Here is a 6,825-nt window from a genome sequence, read left to right on the forward strand (position 1 = left end):
AGCTTCTTTTTAAGGGGTTTGTGTGTGCCTATTCTTAAAATGTTCCGGCGTGTTGCACAGAACCCCACCCTGTTTTGGCTGGGCACCCTGGTACCTTTCAGATTCAATTCTTCCTTCGGTTGTACCTTCTGTCGACCCAGGCAGACCGCAGCGATGTGGCCCTTCTTCCCGCACGCACGGCAGATGGCGGAACGGAACCAACATTCCGCTCGCTTGTGGCGTCCACCACATCCGAGGCAACGAAGCTCAGCTGGGCCCTTGTCCTGACGATCCTTGGACCTTCTTCCAGCTGCTTGGTAAAGCTTGTCCACCTCTTCTTCAGGATCTTCGTTCGAATCCTCGCGCACGTCTTCCTTGTGAATAGTGGCGGTCTCTGGAACGTTTCGCTTAGGCCTCATGTTTTTGACCGTCCCGCTGGCAGCTTCTTCAGCCGAAACCTCTCACAGAGCATCTTGGAAGGAGACATTTTCCCTGGCGAACAGTCTCTGCTGCAATTCTGTGTTTCTCAATCCGCATACAAAACGATCGCGCAGTTGTTCCTCTAAGTCCTTGAAGTCGCACGGTTGAGCTGCTCTTCTCAAGTCCGCAACGTAGTCTTTTGCTGATTCTCCCACTCGCTGATCTCTTTGTTGGAACGTGTGTCTCCAAGCCTAACAGATTGCTTGGGCTGAAAGTGTTCCTTTAAAGTTTTCTTGAGGTCGGAGTATGATACCGTTTCCAGCGAGTCCGGGGCGATTAACCTCTCGGCGATCTTGAAGGCGTCTTGCCCACAAACGCACAATAATGTGGCAGCCTTTAAGCCTTCCTCCCGAATCTGGTTTATGCGGAAATACGTCTCGACTCTTGCCACGTAAGATTCCCACCTCTCGGGGTGAGAGACGTCGAATTCCGCTAAACGCCCAACTTTTGCCATGATCAAGGATAAGGTTTTCTTCTTTTTCAGCCGCACGCACCCTCCAGCGATTTCGTACTGGCAGGATAACGCTGACTTCCACGCCGTTTCTCTTCCGGACTTCTTTGGGTGAGTCTTCTAGCTTTTCTTAGCTGTAGAGACTGTATCCCACCCTCGTCGCCAGTGTTATGTCCAGAGAATAATGGCGCTTGAGACGAAGCATCTTCCAACAATTCTTTATTGTTTGCTCCATTCTACGAACAACCCGAGCAGAGGCACGCAGGCCTCTATTTATACCCTCTGATCCCCGGGCAAGTTTAACCAATCATGAGGCGGGCTTTTCCCGCCTTGCGCATGCGCACAAGGCTGGCGCCGCTCAGTCTTGTCCCGGGCAGCTTCTGAAAATGCCTGGGACTCTTGCAACGTCCCGAGCCTGCCTCTTGCAGGCTCAGGACACAACAGGCATCAGCATCTTTTTTGTATCTTGGTGACCAGAAGTGGATGTATTATTCCAAATGTGGCCTCACTAGTGCAGTATAGAGCAGGAAATTTATTTTTGGGGGATTTACACTGCAGGAAATAGTATGTTCCCAATTGTCAGTTACATTGGACAGAAGTGGTTGAAGGTAGAAGCATTCAGAGGGGAAGATAAAGTTAAGCATTGTGCCATCACAACACAAGTTCTGCCCTGTTTTATATCTGCCATGATGCTTATCACACTGATGAAATCATTGGATTCTGCAGATGCTGTTGAGGAAAGATTGAGGAAAACCTAAGAACATGGTATAATTTGCCTGATGCTTACTTAGAGAACTCCTCCATCATAAACCTAACAATGTTAAATAAATGTAGGCTGTGTGCTGATTAGAGGTTATGAAGGTATCAAATTGCAAAAGATTAATGCAAGAAATCAGTTACAATGTAGCTATTAATAGGAGAAACAAGGACTAAAAGATCAGAAAAAGAGAACTACATTTCCATCAATCTGTTGCATCATTATTTCAAGCAAGACCTGAGATATAGCATTTGGAAGTTTGTCACAAAAATATAATTTGGGATACAGCTGTTGAACATGCCAAATTAAAAAGCAGATCTCTAGCAGAAGTTATGAAAGCCTCTCCCACCCAACAGTGATGATTTGCCAATTGCCTTACAGTACTATAATTATGAATACCATCTTTGGAACATGTGAAATGTAACTGGTTAGAACAGTAGGAATGTCAGCAAGAGAGTAATGTTCACTTGATTAAGCTATGTGAGTGGAAAATATCACAGCAACTAATGTTTAATTTTCAGTCTGTTTTGGACATAATGTGTGTGATTCAAACATAGAGTCATAGCTGATGACTGCAGACATAAGAGTCAGAATATTTGTTGTTACAGTGACCTGATTAACATCAATCGATGATTTTAAAATCAAACTTGCATTTTACTGGTTGTAGTCCTAACAACAACAACAATAACTTTGAATGTACACCAATCGACATACATCAAAATGAAATTTCGCTGCATACAGCTCTCAAAGGGCCACCACCTCTGATATACACTCCTTGTTCGTGGCCAGCTCAAGTTTCAGATCGTCCATTTTAGTGTCTAGGGAGTGAACAATGGCAAACAGGACAGATGGAAATGGAGCTCCATGCGGATTAGCCCTCAAATTACCTTGTATTCCTGCACGACAATCTCGCCTCCTTTCCTTTTTCTGATCCTGTCTCTTCCATGTTTTCCTTAAAGGGGTCTTGCTTCTTTTTGCCCCTGGAGCATGCTTCCGCAACCTCTAACTCCTCCAAAAGCCTCTCTCCCTTCCTCTGGGCCTGTCGACAGCCTCATCCAGTTCTTTTGCTCCATAAGCCCCAGGACCTCTCCTCCTCCGCCTCCTTCGGAAACAGCCCTGATTTGCAATAGAATCTGTTGCTGGGCCAGCAGTCAGATCTTGCTGCCGGTAGAACAATTTCAAACAGCGCCAACGACTTTTAACGGTCTCACCAACAGTTCCGAAACAGTTAAAAACTCGCCATACCAGCAAAGATTGTCGGTCGTATGTTACCTTAGTTCCACCACGTTGCTCAAACACATTAAAACTTCCCTGATCATGCGGCCTATATCCCTTCTATCCTTCCCAAAACTTTTCACCTTTGAGAGCCAATGCAGCCGTAGCCGATCCAGGTGCCGCCATCTTAGAACTCCAATATTATAACTCCAATATAATATTCATAATTATAGTAGTGTAAGACAATTGGCAAATCACCAATTGCTAATTATATTGCTAATTATTTATAATTTATTAATAATAATTGCCCCCAGCTCCTGTCCACCTAACAATTAAAAAGCATGTAAATGCAAGTAGATGAATAGGTAGACAACAGTGTTCCATGTGCCTTCGGCACATAGCCATGTTAGCCACCTGACCACGGAAAATATCTTCAGATAGCTCTGGCTCTCTTGGTCATGAAATGGAGATGCACACTGCACCCTAATGTTGGACATGACTAGACATGGAAACCTTTACCTTTTAGTCCTATTGGAGACCAAAGTTATGTTGCTACTTGCTTCATAGTCCAGTTGAGGTAATGCACCCTAGTAGAGCATTAGAAGAGAGTACCTGTAGCTCAGGGTTGAACGATGGAGTTCCAGGTGCTGTCTGAGTTTAATTATTATTTTTTTTGCAAAAGTTTCTTTATTAATCTAGGTAACATCTTCAATGTACTAAAGTTGTTACCTAGTTGGATAGTGAAACATTTGCAAAAAACAAACAAACAACGACAACCAAGTTCAGAAAGCATCAAAGACTTCATGCTAGTAGAACATTCATCACATATGGCTCCCACCTCACTCATGGCAGCAATTGTCATAAAGTTTCTTGCAATATAAGCAGCAAATCCTTCCTATCAGTAGGAAAGAAATAATAGGAGGTTATCTTAATCTTAATTGATTTTCAAAGAATTGTGATTTTTAACATTTATTTTTTTCTGTTCATTTTAATCTCTTTTAACATTTTAAAAAAATATTAGTTATACACTCATTAATAAGAATTGTTTGTCTAAATCTCATTTTCATGTATTGTGTAAGTAGCCTGATTCATTTAATATATGCACACCTATTAATACATATTATTAGGCAATATATACGGATGAGCTTGGGCCGGAATGGGTCAATTTGCCATGGTCAACTTGCCATGGGACAACTCTCCACAGGACAATTCAAAAATACAAAAGTTAAATTAATTTCAATGGAACTGTGGCCAATAATAATAAAACAAAGTCAATCCAGAAATACAAGAGTTACAATAATTTCAATGAAAACCGGTCACCACGAATGACAGTAACTGAATGAAATGATTAATACAGCATTGAATTGACCCACGGCAAATTGTCCCATGGCAAGTTGGCTGTGGTGAGTTGTCCTAGATCCAGCAAGGTCCAGCCACTCTATTTCAACTCACTTGGTTTTTGTATATGTTAATCATCTTGACTTATTTGTAAAAATAATAAAGGTGAGATATAAATAAATAAATGATAAATATTATATGCAGACTCAACGTACAGGTTTTTATTTAAGAACATGAGATCCTGCCTTTTTTGGATGAGTGGATGCAGATTGGAAATTCAATATGAGGACAGAAAACAGACGCATTATAAAAGAAGACATTCTGTAGCCACTTTGGAAGGAAACACATCTTGAAATATTCTTAAGAAACCTTTTAAGAGGAGTTTATCTCTGAGAAAATAACTTTATAACAATAGACTTCTGATACACAGCATGAGTATGAATTCAATACCCATCATATCAACTAATACAACCATTAGTTGGTGACAATGTGAATAGAATTCAAAAGTGTTTCTTATCCTAGATATGCCACCCAGGTATAAAATAAAGTTCACAAGGAAAAGGAGAGAAGGAAAGGCATTTCCCATTAAAAGCATTCAGTACACAAGGAGCTGGATAAAAGAAACATGAACAAAAAGACAACTGTACAAAGGAAAGGAAAGGCAATTATATATAACCGTGGTGGCGAACCTATGGCATACATGCCACAGGCGGCCCACAGAGCCATCCCTGTGGGCACATGCGCCATTGCCACAGACAGAGGGACACAGGGCTGGGCTCCTCCCCTTCCCCTCTCCACGCATGCGGAGTCCGAGAACAGCTGTGAGAGCTGGGTGGGGTGAGGGAACCTATAAAAGGAGCAGTTTTGGCGGGAGAGTGAGTGAGTGGCCTTTGGAAGTGAGCAATGGTGGGTTTCAAATCATTTAACAACTGGTTCTCTGCTTCACCTTCCCTCCATCTTGGTCGGGCTGGGCTGCTCAGGGGGTTGGCTGGGGTGGGTGCAGGAGGGTGGGGGTCATCAGGTCCCAGCTGGGGAAGGCAAGGGGGTCTGGCTAGGGGTGGTGAAAAGATCAGGACACCGTGGAGGAAAGCTGCCCCCCACCAGCCGAGCCTCTCATCTACACTGCGGTCACATAGGAGTGCATAGAAGGGGCACCGAGCAGGGGGCTGGGGGGGTCAACTGGCAGGGGGGAATCAGAGCCATCTCCCTTCTGCAATGCAGCCCCACCAGCACGGGTGGAGATGGCCCCAGGACAGCTGGAAGGAAGCCCGGCCCATCCACTCAACACCACTGACCTCTGCTTCTGCTGCTGCTCCGACCGGTCAACCATGCAGGGAAGCAGGAGGGGCAACTGGTGTGTGAGATCCACTGCCTTGTTGGGCTGCCAGCGAGCAGCCAAGGCGGCTCCAGACCCCAGGCTGCCCCTCCACCTCCTCCTGCTTCCCTGCATGGTTGACCACTTGGAGCAGCAGCAAAACCCACCCATCGAGAGCCATCTATTAGATGGGCCCAGGCCAGGCAAGGGCTTCCTTCCGGCTGTCCCAGGGCCATCTCTGCCCATGCTGATGGGGCTCCGTGGCCAGTTCACCATTATGCAGGACAGCCAGCATGCTGTGGCTGCTGACGGACACCATCGGCCCCCACGCACTTGCTAGCCTCTGTGTGCGAGGACCAATGGTTCAGGCAGCAGATCCGGAAGTGAAGCTGTGCCACCCATCTTCATGCTGGTGGGGGTGGTGGGGTGGGAGAAGGCGGGATCTGGAATGCACCCACCCTTTGCCGCTGCTGCCCCACATCCTCCCGCATGTGCCTCCAGGAGTGTGTGCGGGACAATGTGGGGTGGCAGCGGGGAGGGGTGGGCATGTGCCACAGCTCACTTCCCCCACTGCTGCCTCCACCAGCGTGAGGATAGGCAGCACACCTTTACTTCCAGATCTGCTGCCAGCCGGGCTTGGTGATGCAGGGATCACCATCGTCGCCTCCTGCTTCCCTATGTGGTTGGCTGGTCAAGGGGCGCAGAGCAGCAGGAGTAGCAGCTGCCGCCCTCATCAGACTCATGTAGACAGGGCCTGCACCAGGTGAGGGCTCCTTTCTGGCTATCCCGGGGCCATCTCTGCCCACATCGATGGGGCTGCAGTCCACCCATGCTGATGGGGCTGCCATGATGGACAGCCAGCAGGCTGTGGCTGCTGACGGACACTGTCAGCCCCCATGCGCTCGCTGGCCTCTGTGTGTGTGGGCCAATGGTGTCAGGCAGCAGCTGCTTCGGCCCCTGCCTTCCCTTCCCTTTTGTTGTTGTTAGTTGCGAAGTCGTGTCCGACCCATCGCAACCCCATGGACGTTCCTCCAGGTCTTCCTGTCCTCTACCATCTTCTGGAGTCCATTTAAGCTCACGCCTACTGCTTCAGTGACTCCATCCAGCCACCTCATTCTCTGTCGTCCCCTTCTTCTATTGCCCTCAATTTTTATCAGCATTAGGCCCTTGTCCAGTGATTCCTTCCTTCACATTAGGTGGCCAAAGTATTTGAGTGCCTTCCCTTGCCCCACGGCAATTGGCACACCAACTCTGCCTCGCCCCACAGGACGAGTCTTCGGCCCACCACCC

This window comes from Protobothrops mucrosquamatus, unplaced genomic scaffold (assembly GCF_001527695.2).
Source record: "Protobothrops mucrosquamatus isolate PMUCROS unplaced genomic scaffold, P.Mucros_1.0 scaffold33, whole genome shotgun sequence".
Lineage (NCBI taxonomy): Eukaryota > Metazoa > Chordata > Lepidosauria > Squamata > Viperidae > Protobothrops > Protobothrops mucrosquamatus.